We start from the raw sequence: 15,178 nt of genomic DNA, 5'->3' as shown, positions 1-15,178 counted from the left end.
GCAATATTCACACATACCCGACGCGCTACCTACGCCCATAATACCTGGGGGCTTCTCTACCAAGAAGTTTATATAAAACGGGCCTCATGCCCAAAACATGTGTGATGCTTCCCTGTGAACCTTTTATACACCATTATATGCATCGATATGACTCAAGTTTTGGCCAAGCTGGGTTGCCTGGCTCATGTGCTTACCCCTACGTTCCCGTTTGTTCGGCTAGGTGGTAAAGGGAGCACCTCTGTGATTGTTACTGCCGGGTCAGCCGGATGTGTACCTCAGACTGGGTGAAGCCGAAAGCTAGCGTTCTTAAGGGAATATTCGGTCGGTGAACTAAAAGATGATCTTTCGTATTCATTTATTTGCCCCCAGATGCTTTTCTGCTCTTTCCGGCAGTTCGGACATGCACCTTAGGGCATGCCTCCCAGGGAAAGGAACCCCTAACGGAACTATTCTCTCTGGAAGATGTTTCTTACTAACCATGTAATATAACATAACTAGTTGGGCACTTGTCTGATAAAGCACTTATGACCCCTATGCCTTGTCTCCATGCATGCCCCGGTTCTTACATAACCGAGAGGGTATTCGGACACACTCCGGACTATAGGGTCCAGAGGTCGAAGCGAAAAGGTCCGCAATGACAAACGATCTACAATCCGGCTAGAAGACATTTTTTATGTCATTTTTACAGAGTCAATTCGACTCGGCATATTCTTCTTCAATGCCATCCAATAGGCGGTCTAATTTACAGTCCTGTTGGGAATACTTTGCAGCCAGCTCCACCTGGCCATATGCTAAGCTGGCTGGGATCTCCTTTCTGTCCGGACCTATAGGGCCGACCTCGGCCATGTGGTTTGGGTCAGCCCTCGTGTACCGAGTCTTCACCATCGCCCAGGCCTCCCTGGCACCTTGACGGCAAGCCGATATCTTCCATAACCGGAAGCACTGCCGCACTCCCTCCAGCTTCTTGGCAAGCTCCTCAAGGCCTTCGGGCATGGAGAGGGATGGCCACATAGCCTGGATGATGCTTTGCATTGCCTGCCGAACTCGCTCGTGTAGTTGCAACAGCTCGGGAAGAAGGTCTCCCGATGAACCGAGCATTTCCTCCGCCAGACGACCCGTCAGCAGACCTACAGACATAGCTCTATCAATCGACTTCCTCGCTGAATTCTTTTTTCAAAGATTCGTTCAAGCACTTACTAAAAATGCCGCGTCGAAGTCGCCGATTCTCCTTCACGGCAGAAGACAGCTGAATACGAACATCTTTCAGTTACTCGCCTAGCTGGGTATTGGCGTCTTGAAGCTTGTTCTTCTCTTGCCTCACCCTCGTCAGCACGCTCTCTCCAGCCTTTAGTTGGCGTAGAAGTTGTTGCTGGTCCGGATTTACTCCGGCCTCATCTGCATTATTATCGTCAGGGTTGCACGCCTGCCGCATTTCAAAACGGAAGTACCTTTTGAAGCACATATTACCTGCGGGCGTCCCCTTGACATTCTCTGAAGTGGCCAATGCGGCCTCGAGCTGAGCCTTGCACTCTTCGAGCTCCTGGGACAATTGCGTGTTCTTCTTTGTAAGACACTGCATAGCACATGATCCTTCAAACAATTATCTTCACTGTTTCAAGTCTCGGGGGCTACTGACATATATAACCTTGAATTTTACTCACCTGTATGTCTTTCACATACTGCTCTGTGGCTCTGGCTAGACCATTTTGAGCAGCACGAAGATACGCATCTCCTGTATTAAAGGCGTCCAACGCCTCTGGGGAAAAACACGCGTCACGAAGAATAGTCCGGCGACGCCTGTGGTTCAGGGCACTCTCCACCTCTGAATTGGTGGCAGATAGCCCGTCGGCGCCCTCTGTCGGAGGAGCGCCCGAGGCGCGTCCCGTGTCCGCCTCCGCTTCCAGACCCGGCCTCGAACCTTGGCCGGCAGACATAGTCCGGCGGGCTCTCTTCTTCCTAAGAAAATCATGAGCAGTAAGACTCAAGGGCATAAACCCTAGGCGTTAAATCCGTACGCCACACCGTTGCGCCCGAATCTTGATCCGGTCTGCACTTCTTTTTGGCCCGCCTGGCTTCAGCAGCCCTTGTTGGCTGCCCACCGCGGGCTCGGCCTTCCGCCTCAAGGATTTACCCTGCGAAACATTGTTAGTACACGACATGCAAGATAAAACATTAGAATACTGGGACTTCGGTCTTAGTTACCTTGGAGGCTGGAAGTAGTCCGGGATAGTCGGTCGTGATGGCCACTAAGGAGTTATCCTTACTCAATTGATGAAATACTCCATCAATCAACTCCACGCATAAGTCCGGATCTTCTTGGGAGTCCAGATCGAGGGGCCGTCCCGGGTCCTCGGGTTGTGGAGCAGGGCTGTTTATTTCCTTCACAGCCTGGCGCAGCTCCTGCGTTTGAACATTACTAAGTCTAAGTACTCAACTACGGGAATTTCACAAACGGATAGGCAAGTGAAAGTGTCCGCTCACCCAACTAGGATGATTGTACATAGAGAATCTGCCTTCCGGGTTGACACGGAGGAATTCTTCCTCTTCCCCCTTGTACAAAGCGGATAAGATTCTCGTTAAAGTAGCGGCCGAATCTGGCCCCTTGCGACCGCACCGGGTGGCGTCATCCTCCCCGTTGAAATCCCACATGGGGTGGCCTCTGTATTGAAGCGGCTGCACCCCTCGCATAATGCATACGGCCATGACCTTAATCATGGTCAGTCCGGAGTGAGCCAACAACCTTATCCGACTCATTAGGTACAGGACGTCCCTGTCAGCTTCCCTCTGAGGGTTCCATGGGTGCCAACTCAGGCGCTTCTTCAACGGGGCATTATTGAACTCGGGGAGTCCGATCCGTACAGGGTCCCATAGGGGGACGTCATCTATATAAAACCACTCCGAGGGCCAGTCTTCGGACGCCCTCTTTGGGGTGCCGGATAGATATTCGGTCCCGGCGATGCGCCATAGTTCGGCTCCGCCCACCTGATAAATAGACCCCTCCTGAGAACAGGGCACAAGGCAAAACAACCTCTTCCACAGCGCGAAATGGGCCTCAACACCCAAGAACAGCTCGCAGAGGGCCACGAAGCCCGCGATATGCAAAATGGAGGCGGGCGTGAGGTTATGTAGCTGGAGGTCGTAGAACTCTAGCAACCCTCGGAGAAACGGATGAATTGGAAATCCTAGTCCTCCCATCAAATAAGGGACTAGGCATACCTGCTCTCCTTGAGAGGGATTGGGAACACCCTCCGCCTGCTCTCCGCCGCTATAGGCAGCAATCTCGGCTCGAACAGGGACCATATATGCTGGGGGGAGAAGCCCCTTAGACTGAAACACTACTAACTCGCTATGCGGGATGGAGCACCGCCCCCAATCTCTGAGCCGAGGGCTGGAGGAGCGAGACGAGGAGCGGCATCGACTGGCCATGTTGGAATGGATCTCTGTCAGAGGCGCTCTGATGAAGACTCGCGGAGGGAAGATGGTGCGAGTTGGATCTAAATCCCCGTCTCTTTTATGGGCAGCTCATTAACGCAACCGGGGGGTAAGTGAAAAGAAAACCCCCTGGCTTTTCGCATTCGTTTGATGCGTGGAAGATGGTCATTATGGGGCACAGAAGCCGAGGAGGACAGCACACACTAGAAGCCGGACACTATTCGACGGATACAGAGAATTTGCAGGAGACCCGCCTTGCAATGCCGAAGACAACTTGCGCGCCGGACTCGTCATCATTGAAGCCTGGTTCAGGGGCTACTGAGGGAGTCCTGGATTAGGGGGCGTCCGGATGGTCGGACTAAGACCTTTGGCCGGACTCCCGGACTATGAAGATACAAGATTGAAGATTCCGTCCCATGTCCGGATGGGACTTTCCTTGGCGTGGAAGGCAAGCTTGGCGATACGATATGAAGATCTCCTCCCATTGTAACCGACTCTGTGTAACCCTAGCCCTCTCCGGTGTCTATATAAACCGGAGAGTTTTAGTCCGTAGGACGAACAACAATCATACCATAGGCTAGATTCTAGGGTTTAGCCACTCCGATCTCGTGGTAGAAATACTCTTGTACTACCCATATCATCAATATTAATCAAGCAGGAGTAGGGTTTTACCTCCATCGAGAGGGCCCGAACCTGGGTAAAAACATCGTGTCCCTTGTCTCCTGTTACCATCCGCCTAGACGCACAGTTCGGGACCCCCTACCCGAGATCCGCCGGTTTTGACACCGACAGTACGGTTTTACCTCCATCGAGAGGGCCCGAACCTGGGTAAAAACATCGTGTCCCTTGTCTCCTGTTACCATCCGCCTAGACGCACAGTTCGGGACCCCCTACCCGAGATCCGCCGGTTTTGCACCGACATTGGGGCTTTCATTGAGAGTTCCTCTGTGTCGTCACCTTTAGGCCCGATGGCTTCTTCGATCATCAACCACGACGCGGTCCAGGGTGAGACTTTTCTCCCCGGACAGATCTTCGTATTCGGCGGCTTTGCATTGCGGGCCAATTCACTTGGCCATCTGGAGCAGATCGAAAGCTACGCCCCTGGCCATCAGGTCAGATTTGGAAGTTTAAACTACACGACTGACATCCGCGGAGACTTGATCTTCGACGGATTCGAGCCACAGCCGAGCGCATCGCATTGTCACGATGGCATGATCTAGCTCTGCCGCCGGATAGTGCCCAGAGCACCGCTCAGGTGTCCGCTTCGACCCTTAGCTCGGAGCCGACTACACCGGTCGAGGATGGGTGGCTAGACGCCGCCTCGGGGACTGCAATCTCTACGGTGATCGAGCCGAACACCAATCTTGTCCTTCGCGGAGCTCGTGACTCCAAGGTGCCGGACTCCTTTCCGGACTCCGAATATTCCGCACCCCTCCCGATCGAACCCAATTGGGCTCCGATCTTGGAGTTCACCGCCGCGGACATCTTTCAACACTCGCCCTTTGGCGACATCCTGAATTCACTAAAGTCTCTCTCTTTATCAGGAGAGCCCTGGCCGGACTATGGTCAGCAAGGTTGGGATGCGGACGACGAAGAAATTCGAAGCCCACCCACCACCCACTTCGTAGCCACTGTCGATGATTTAACCGACATGCTCGACTTCGACTCCGAAGACATCGACGGTATGGACGCCGATGAAGGAGACGACCAAGAGACAGCGCCTATAGGGCACTGTAAAGCCACCTCGTCATATGACATATACATGGTGGACACCCCAAAAGAAGGGAATGGCGATGGAACAACGGAGGATGACCCCTCCAAGAAACAGCCTAAGCGCCGGCGTCGGCGGCGCCGCTCTAAATCCCGCCAAAGCACAAACGACGAGTCTGGCACCGGAGATAATAACACCCCGGACAGTGCCGAAGACAACCCCCTCCAGCAGGATTCAGCGCAGGAGGATGGAGAAGCCAGCCCTCACGAGAGAGCGGCAGACAGAGAGGTCGAGGACGACAATTATATGCCTCCCTCCCAAGACGAGGCAAGCCTCGACGACGACGAATTTGTCGTGCCTGAGGATCCTGTCGAACAAGAGTGTTTCAAATGCAGGCTTACGGCCAAGGCAAGCAGCCTCAAGAGAAAACAGCAGCAGCTTAGAGCTGACCAAGACTTTCTAGCCAACAGATGGACGGAAGTCCTCGCTGCCGAAGAGTATAAACTCGAATGCCCCTCCAAGAGCTACCCAAAGCGCAGGCTTCTACCCCAACTAGAGGAGGAAGCAACTATATCTACATCACCAGTGTATGATGCGGCCGATCGGCCACCCCGTGGCCGCGACAGAGAAGCCTTTCATCCCTCAACTCAAGTCGCACCCCGGCGCCGCTCAAAAATTACCAAGGCACGGGGAAACGCGCCAGACCTGTGAGACATATTGGAGGACAAGGCAAGGCAAACAAGATCGATCTACGGATCGTGTGGGTGCACGATGACACGTGACGATAACCGTCACGCCGGATATGGCAAATACGGCCAGGCCGAACAGGGCAGGCAAAGCTCATATGAGCTACGTCGTGATATAACCCAGTACAGAGGCGCCGCACACCCACTATGCTTCACAGATGAAGTAATGGATCATCAAATACCCGAAGGGTTTAAACCCGTAAACATCGAATCATACGATGGCACAACAGATACTGCGGTATGGATCAAGGATTATCTCCTTCATATCCACATGGCCCGCGGTGATGATCTACACGCCATAAAATACCTCCCACTCAAGCTTAAAGGACCACCTCGGCATTGGCTTAACAGCTTGCCATCAGAGTAAATTTGTTGCTAGGAGGACCTGGAATCCGCATTCCTTGACAACTTCCAGGGCACTTATGTGCGACCACTAGACGCTGATGACCTAAGCCACATAATTCAGTAGCCAGAGGAATCGGTCAGACAATTCTGGACACGGTTCCTAACCAAGAAAAATCAAATAGTTGACTGTCCGGACGCAGAGGCCCTCACAACCTTCAAACATAACATCCGTGATGAATGGCTTGCCCGGCACCTTGGACAGGAAAAGCCAAAATCCATGGCAGCCCTCACAACACTCATGACCCTCTTTTGCGCGGGAGAAGACAGCTGGCTAGCTCATAGTAATAACATGACCAAGAGCCCTGGTAATTCAGATACGAAGGACAACAATGGCAAGTCTCGTCGCAACAAGCACAAGCGCCGCATTAACGGCGACAATACTGAGGATACGACAGTTAATGCCGGATTCAGAGGCTCTAAACCCGGTCAGTGGAAGAAGCCATTCAAAAGAACTACTTCGGGCCCGTCCAGTTTAGACCGGATACTCGATCGCTCGTGCCAGATACACGGCACCCCCGAACAACCAGCCAATCACACCAACAGGGATTGTTGGGTGTTCAAGCAAGTAGGCAAGTAAAGTGCCAAAAATAGAGACAAGGGGCTGCATAGCGATGAGGAGGAGGAGCCCCGGCCGCCGAACAACAGAGGACAGAAGGGCTTCCCCCCACAACTGCGGACGGTGAACATGATATACGCAACCCACATCCCCAAAAGGGAACGGAAGCATGCGCTCAGGGACGTATAAGCGTTGGAGCCAGTCGCCCCAAAGTTCAACCCATGGTCCTCCTGCCCGATCACTTTTGATCGAAGGGAACACCCCACTAGCGTTCGTCACAGCAGATTCGCCGCATTGTTTCTAGACCCAATCATTGACAGATTTCACCTCACTAGAGTCCTCATGGACGGCGGCAGCAGCCTGAACTTGCTTTATCAGGATACAGTGCGAAAAATGGGCATAGATCCCTCAAGGATTAAACCCACAAAGACGACCTTTAAAGGCGTCATACCAGGTGTAGAGGCCACTTGTACAGGCTCAGTTACACTCGAAGTGGTCTTCGGATCCCCAGATAATTTCCGAAGCGAGGAGTTAATCTTCGACATAGTCATGTTCCGTAGTGGCTATCACGCCCTGCTCGGACGAACCGCATTTGCAAAATTCAATGCGGTGCCGCACTACACATACCTCAAGCTCAAGATGCGAGGCCCTCGAGGAGTCATTACGGTCAATGGAAACACCGAACGCTCTCTCCGAATAGAGGAGCACACGGCGGCCCTCGCGGCGGAAGTACAAAGTAGCCTTTTAAGGCAATTCTCCAGTTCGGCTGTTAAACATCCGGACACCGTCAAGCGCGCCCGGAGTAACCTACAACAAGACCGTCTGGCATGTTCCGAGCAAGCATAGCAGTGCGGCCCCAACCCCAGCCCTCGCGAGATTGCGAAACCAGTACCACGCATACACAATTATGCTCTGGAAATACCATGGGCATAAGGGGAGGGGCACAACCACGGCATGCCTAGAATGCAACTCAACCGCACTAGGGGCTCCCGATTTTGTCATTTCTCTTTTCTTACTTTCAGGACTCCACTCTTCAGAAAGCCTGTCCGGCAGTACTCTCGCCGACCACACGATGCAATAGCCAGGGAGATAGCAAGCCACGTCGAAAGTCCAGGTGGTCTCTATAATGAGCTAAATACCTGTCTTACTTAAAATCTCGCAGCTTGCCCCTGGAGGGGGACATGTCAAATAATCCCACCTCTTGCTTATCTCACTATTTCTATCGTTCTGCTTTCATAGCAGCCCTTCAATAAACAATACATAGCTCTTGTCTATTATTGCATTCATTTTTTCATGTAAATATGTTGAGTCATGACATTATGCAACCGTACACTTTGGTATGGCCGATACATCAGGGGCTTAAGTACCCCAGAATACGGTGTGAGAAGACCGAACACTCTCATGAGTGCGGCACCCTGAACTTATAGCATTATATGCATCAGCTCTAAATCATGTCTTGGGTCAATAGTTGGGTTTGCCCGGCTCCCATGTTTTGGTACCTTATGTTCCGCTATATCGGCTAAGGTAACGCTGGGAGAACTACTGCGATTGTGCCCCAGTTGAGCTGGGTTAACACCTCAGTAGAGAAAGCTAAAACTGACCGCCATGATAGGGCGAGAGACCGGTCGCTGTTCGAGAGGTTTTTCGAGTCCCTAAAGACTTATGCCGCTTAGAGCGAGGAGCTGGATTTATCCGGCCTAGGCGTGGATAGCGCCCCGAACTCGGTCTTCCAAATACTATTGGCTTCACCGAAATTTAAAATTATAGAATTCTATGGCTAAGTGAGAGTGATAAAGCATTATAAGTCCGATTGCCTTGTTCGTTGTGCTGAGCGCCTCCCTCGAAGGACCCAAGAATGGGAACAAGAGCGCTCAAGTTTATCCCGAACACCCCAGCACTCGTGGCATGGGGGTAGAAGCCGACAACTTGCATCTCTCAGATTTAATAAACAGCCGCACAGAAGGTAATATTTTAAATTCAAAAAGCGTTTCTTAGCGCATATGAACAAGTTTTCAGCGCACAGGATAAACACGAGCGAGTTTACTCAAAAATTACATCCCTGGTACATTCATTCGCTACAAGACGGGCACCCTTCAGGACGCCCTCATAATACATCTCGGGCCTGCGATGCCCCTTCCCCTTTCGTGGCCCATCCTTCACCAGCTTCTCAGCATCCAGCTTGCCCCAGTGCACTTTGGCACGGGCAAGGGCCCTACGGGCGCCTTCGATGCATACAGAGCGCTTGATAACTTCAAGCCATGGACAGGCATCCACCAGCCGCCGCACCAGCCCAAAGTAGCTCCCAGGCATGGCCTCCCCAGGCCACACCCGGCCTATAAGGCCCTTCATGGCCTGTTCGGCTGCCTTATGGAGCTCGACCAGCTGCTTCAGCTGGTCGCTCAGGGGCACCGGGTGTCCGGCCTCAGCATACTGGGACCAGAACACCTTCTCCGTCAAGCTCCCTTCCTCAGCCTGGTAGAATGCGGCGGCATCGGATACACTGCGGGGTAGATCTACGAATGCTCCTGGAGAGCTCCGGATTCGGGTAAGTAATAGGTAATTTACTTTCACGTGCTTGCTTTGCATAAAGAATGCCTTACACGCCGCAATCTTTTTCATCGCCTCAATTTCCTGGAGGGCTTTTTGGGCTTCAGCCTTGGCAGATTTGGTGCTTTCAAGTGCCGAGGCAAGCTCGGACTCTTGAGTCTTGGAGTCAAGCTCTAAACTCTCATGTTTTTTCACAAGAGCATTGAGCTCTTGCCGCACCTCCGCCACCTGCGCCTCTTGCTTCTCTCACTTGGTGTGCTCCATGGCTGCATTGTCTTCGGCCTTGGAAAGCGCTTCCTTCAGGGTCGCCACCTCGGTTGTGGCCCCTGTAACATTCACGTTGGTCCTGTCATTATTTGCAACCAGGTATTTTTATATATACTTACATAAGGTACTACATAACTTCCTAGTCCTCGAGCTGCTTCTTGGCATGGCCGAGCTCGTTCTCGGACCGCTCGAGGCTCTGCTTCAATGCATCGACCTCTGCAGTCAGTGCGGCAGAGGTCAGCAGTGCAACCTGCATTCCCGTATTGACATATTTATGTTAGACTCCTACGTATATGTTTTTAGATCCTTAGTCCGGCTTTTCTTTCCAAACACCAAACTGAGCATCAGGGGCTACTGTCTATGCGGTAACATTTTTATATGTTTTAAATACATACCTCAAAGCCTGTTAGAAGGCTGGCACAGGCTTCTGTCAGCCCGCTCTTGGCGGACTGAACCTTCTGGATCACCGCACTCATAACAGTGTGGTGTTCCTCGTCGATGGAGGCGCCGTTAAGCACCTCCAACAAATTGTCCGACGCCTCCGGTTGGACGAAGGCCGCTGGTGTCGTAGGGTTGCCCTTCTTGCGAAGGGGCCGCCTGCCGGACTCCGGAATCACTAAAGGTTCTGGAGCGGTGTCCGGCCCAGGGCCGGACTTAGATCCCTCTGGGGCTTCATCCCCTTTGGGCCTGGAGTCCGGGAGGTCGCCTTGCGGTGCCTCCAGGACCACCTCCTCCTGGTTTAGCCCCTTTTTGGACTCCACCTCGGCATCGTCCATAGGGCGAGGGGAGGTAGCAGTCGGGAGTGAAGCACTATTCACATCTGACGAATCCAGGGAACCGCTCGACGAATCGTCGAGTTGAGCCTGGGGCGGACTGCATGATTAAATTCGGCGTCAGAAGATACTGTACAATAAAGGAACGCCATGAGTTATTATGGTATCCGGATACTTACGATTTTGCCAGGGGCTTGGCCCTGGATGGCCACTCCTCTCCGCCGTCTTCAGCGTTGGTGGCGTAGTCGGGGAGAAGGGTCTTCCCCTTCTTGGACCCTCCGACCTCCCCAGTTGGGGTGGCCTTCCTTTTATTTCCTCCCCCCGTTGGAGGGGGAGAGGCTTCTTCTTCCTCCTCCTCGTCCTCGGAGGCGGAGTGCGCTTCGGGGACGTCAGGCGATGAATCCGACACCACCAGGTGCCGGGAACTCTTTCGAGTCCCCGTGGCCTTTTTCTTGGCCTTCTTCTCCGGCACCATGTGAGGTGCCGGAACCAGCAACTTTGCCAAGCGGGCGTCTGCTGGGCCTTCGGGCAAAGGAGCCGGACAGTCGATCTATCCGGCCTTCTTCTGCCAGTCCTGTTAAAGGAATGGGAGTTTAGATCCCGCATGGAGTCAAACTATGAAAAACAAGTACCCTATAATGGGTAAACTAAGCTTACCACGCTGGCTTGGCGCTTCGCGCAGAATCCGCGATCCTCGGTAATGGGAGGGTGAACCTCTGAGCTCTTGAAAAGCACCTTCTAGGCATCTTCGTGCGTTGTGTCGAAGAGCCTAGACAAAGTTTGGTGCTGGGCCGGGTCGAATTCCCACAAATTAAAAGCCCGTAGTTGACACAGGAGGATCCGGCGGAAGAGCATGACCTGGACTACGGTTACAAGTTTAACCTTCCTGTCGATCAGATCTTTGACGCGGGTTTGGAGTCCGGTCACCTCTACTGAATTACCTCATGATAGGCCGTCTTTTTCCATGAGGTGAGCCGTGTGGGGATGCCAGATCGGAATTCGGGAGCCGCTGCCCATTCGGGGTCACGCGGCTCGGTGATGTAGAACCACCCCGATTGCCACCCTTTGATGGTTTCCACAAAGGAGCCCTCGGGCCATGTGATGTTGGCCATTTTGCCCACCATGGGACCTCTGCACTCTGCTTGTCGGCCGCCCACGACCTTCGGCTTGACATTGAATGTCTTCAGCCATAAGCCGAAGTGGGGCTGGATGCGGAGGAAGACCTCACACACGACGATAAACGCCGAGATGTTGAGGATGAAGTTCGGGGCCAGATCGTGGAAATCCAGGCCGTAGTAGAACATGAGCCCCCGGACAAATGGGTGAAGAGGAAAGCCCAGTCCGCGGAGAAAATGGGGGAGAAACACGACCCTCTCATGGGGCCTGGGGGTGGGGATGAGCTGCCCCTCATCTGGGAGCCAGTGCGCGATGTCGTTGGACAAGTATCCAGCTTTCCTCAGCTTCTTGATTTGCCCCTCCGTAACGGAGGAGGCCATCCACCTGCCTCCCACTCCGGACATGATTGGAGAAGGTTGAGGTGGGAAGTGCGGACTTGGGCACTGGAGCTCGAGTGCGCAGGAATAGATAAGCGAAGGAGGAAGAAGGCGTAGATGGAAAGGGTGGATCCTTATCCCCTTATATTGGCGGCCGAAACTATGATCCCCCACCAAGCCTAGTAAAACTTGCTTATCTCTCAAGCACCGCAATTAATGGCGCGGTTGGGTTACCCATGCCCGTATTGATGAGAATCCCGGAATGAGGGGACACGATCTCTGCTTTGACAAGACATGCCAAGGAAACCGCCTCGCTAGCTGAGGTGGGACAGTAAAACGATTCGAATAAAGGCTTGGCTGTGGCATGATGTCACGTTACGGAATACGTCAGCAGATTAGATTTGTGCAAATATTATTCTCTCTACGGTGGTATGTGGAAACTATTTTGCAGAGCCGGACACTATCCTTGTGTTCAACATCTTCTATGAAGTATTCGGAGGAGGAACTCGCCATGCAATGTCGAAGACAATTTGCATGCCGGACTCGTCGTCATTGAAGCCTGGTTCAGGGGCTACTGAGGGAGTCCTGGATTAGGGGGTGTCCGGATGGCCGGACTATGACCTTTGGCCGGACTCCCGGACTATGAAGATACAAGATTGAAGACTTCGTCCCGTGTCTGGATAGGACTTTCCTTGGCGTGGAAGGCAAGCTTGGAGATACAATATGTAGATCTCCTCCCATTGTAACCGACTGTGTAACACTAGCCCTCTCCGGTGTCTATATAAACCGGAGAGGTTTTAGTCCATAGGACGGACAACAATCATACCATAGTTCTAGGGTTTAGCCTCTCTGATTTCGTGGTAGATCTACTCTTGTACTACCCATATCGTCAATATTAATCAAGCAGGAGTACGGTTTTACCTCCATCGAGAGGGCCCAAACCTGGGTAAAAACATCGTGTCCCTTGTCTCCTGTTACCATCCGCCTAGATGCACAGTTCGGGACCCCCTACCCGAGATCCGCCGGTTTTGACACCGACAGCAGTATCTAAGGGAGCAAAAACCCGTTCTTCACAAAAGACAGTGCTACCCGTCGATGTAGATAGAACCATGGTTGAACTGGCCCACAAACTAGCCCCACCACACATAATCGAGACTCTTCCTGATTGCACACTTACACCGTTAGGCAGAGAACCAGCTACAACCCATCTAACCGCAACCCCAGCGGATAGTAACCCACTTCTAGTTGACAAAGCACCATGTCCACCATAGAGTACCCCCACATGAGCAGTTTGTAAAGCTACTGCAGTGCCCAAAGCATGAAGACCACACTACTAGGAAAAGGCCTACTAATGGCGCACCGGTTTTGCCTACTAATGGCGCACTATCGGTGCGCCATTAGTATCACGCCACTAGTATTTTTTACTAATGGTGCACCACTGGTGCGCCATTAGTATCTGGTATACTAATGGCACACCAAGCAGTGCGCCATTAGTATGTAACACCATGCGCCATTACTATGCCTCCCGGGGAGCCATACGTAACCATGTGCTTTGTCATACTAATGGCGCACTCTGTGGTGATGCGCCATTAGTATCCTTTGGCATACTAATGGCGCACCTTGAGGTGATGCACCATTAGTATGAATATTTGGGTTTTTTATTTTTACTTTTCTGATTTTTGCACAGGTTACAAAATATATTATTGGACAAAATATAGACAGCAGCACACAGCAACAGCAGATTCATCGAATACAATAGAAGATTAGTCTCTGAATACAATTCATCATATTAGTCTCCGAATTCAAAAGACCGAACAAAGATAAAACATTACAAGTCTCAAGACCGCGAGTATCGAGTTTGTCTTCACATTACAAGTCGATATCGATCATCTAAACTACCATCGCATAGAAGAGAGATGCGGTCATCACGATGAGCATCATCATGATCAAACTAGTCTTCATCCGGTTCCTCCAACGCTCCCTCCTCTCTCCCGCTAGATAGCGGGCGTATCTAGATTCGGCCTCCGCCCTAGTGGTGTACCCTTTGTAACTGTTACCGCTGAAATGGTGAACCTATCTCCGACACTCCTCCTAGTCGTCGTAGACTCCGGGAACCTTACCCTTGTACATGGCATACGACGGCATCTCTATGCACAAGCCAAACAACATACAATACATAAGCAATATGTAAGTATGCAACAAAAGGATCGGAAGAGAAAAGCAAGACATTAATAGCACGATTCATGGTCCTACTAATAAATAGCATCGATTACATCTAAGTTGAACGACTGTCCAAACCAAAGAGACATACGAATTCATTAAAGTTTAATTACAACATGAGCCAATCAATGTTTCAGAACTACACATCACTACTTTCGACTCGACTCATCGGACAGGAGCGTGGATGAAGCCGTCGTTTGTCGTGATGGTCATGAAATCGCAGTTGTTGTCACCCTGCATTTGTAGCATTCCATCTATCTCACTGTTGGACGATTGATATTTGAGGAAGAACTGCCCCGAGGTATGAAGGACATCTTGATGGATGATGTCCGCAAACTCCGACTGGATGCGAAAGAATTCTTGTCTGAGGTCCGCGTCCTGGATTGCCGACAAGCTCGCGGCCCAATCTTTGAGATTATCTGGTAGCAGAAGGTGATGATGGTCCCTTACGATCGCCCGCATGTGATGGAGGGCGTAGTAGGCATCCTTCTGACCGCCAGGCGGCTGCTTGACGCAGCAGAACTTCGTATTGTGTGAGAAGGTGTGCTTGCCGTACTTACGAACTGCCCTGGTGAAGGTGCCTCCAGATTTGGCGTAGCCGGGGAGAACATCATCAAGAACTTTCTTGACATTTGTGTAGTCTATCTTGGAGTTATGGTTCGGGTCGAAATACGTGGCCATGGAATATTTCGGGCTTAAGAGGATGAGTGTGCAATGTGTGTCACTGCACAGAACACGGAATGTTAGAAAAAAAAACGGTCGAAATCTAAGAAATCATATGTTACTGGGCGGTTAAGGGATGACTTACTCGGGAAAGTAAGCCACAAGGAAGTTATCCTTATCTGGGTTTGCCAGAATGACGCCTTCGAGGTGTGAACTCGCAACTTGGCGGTCCCCAGCGCTGCTCAAGTGCTTGGCACGCATGTAGAAGGGGTCGACTATCACGATGTCCGGGGTCTTGTCTCTAATGATCCGCATCTCCATACTCAGCGAAAACAGCCAAACGAAGGTGTAGTGCAGCGGATGAA

Source organism: Triticum aestivum, chromosome 1B (genome assembly GCF_018294505.1).
Source record: "Triticum aestivum cultivar Chinese Spring chromosome 1B, IWGSC CS RefSeq v2.1, whole genome shotgun sequence".
NCBI classification, from domain to species: Eukaryota; Viridiplantae; Streptophyta; class Magnoliopsida; order Poales; family Poaceae; genus Triticum; species Triticum aestivum.
Note: the sequence above shows the minus strand (reverse complement) of the source record.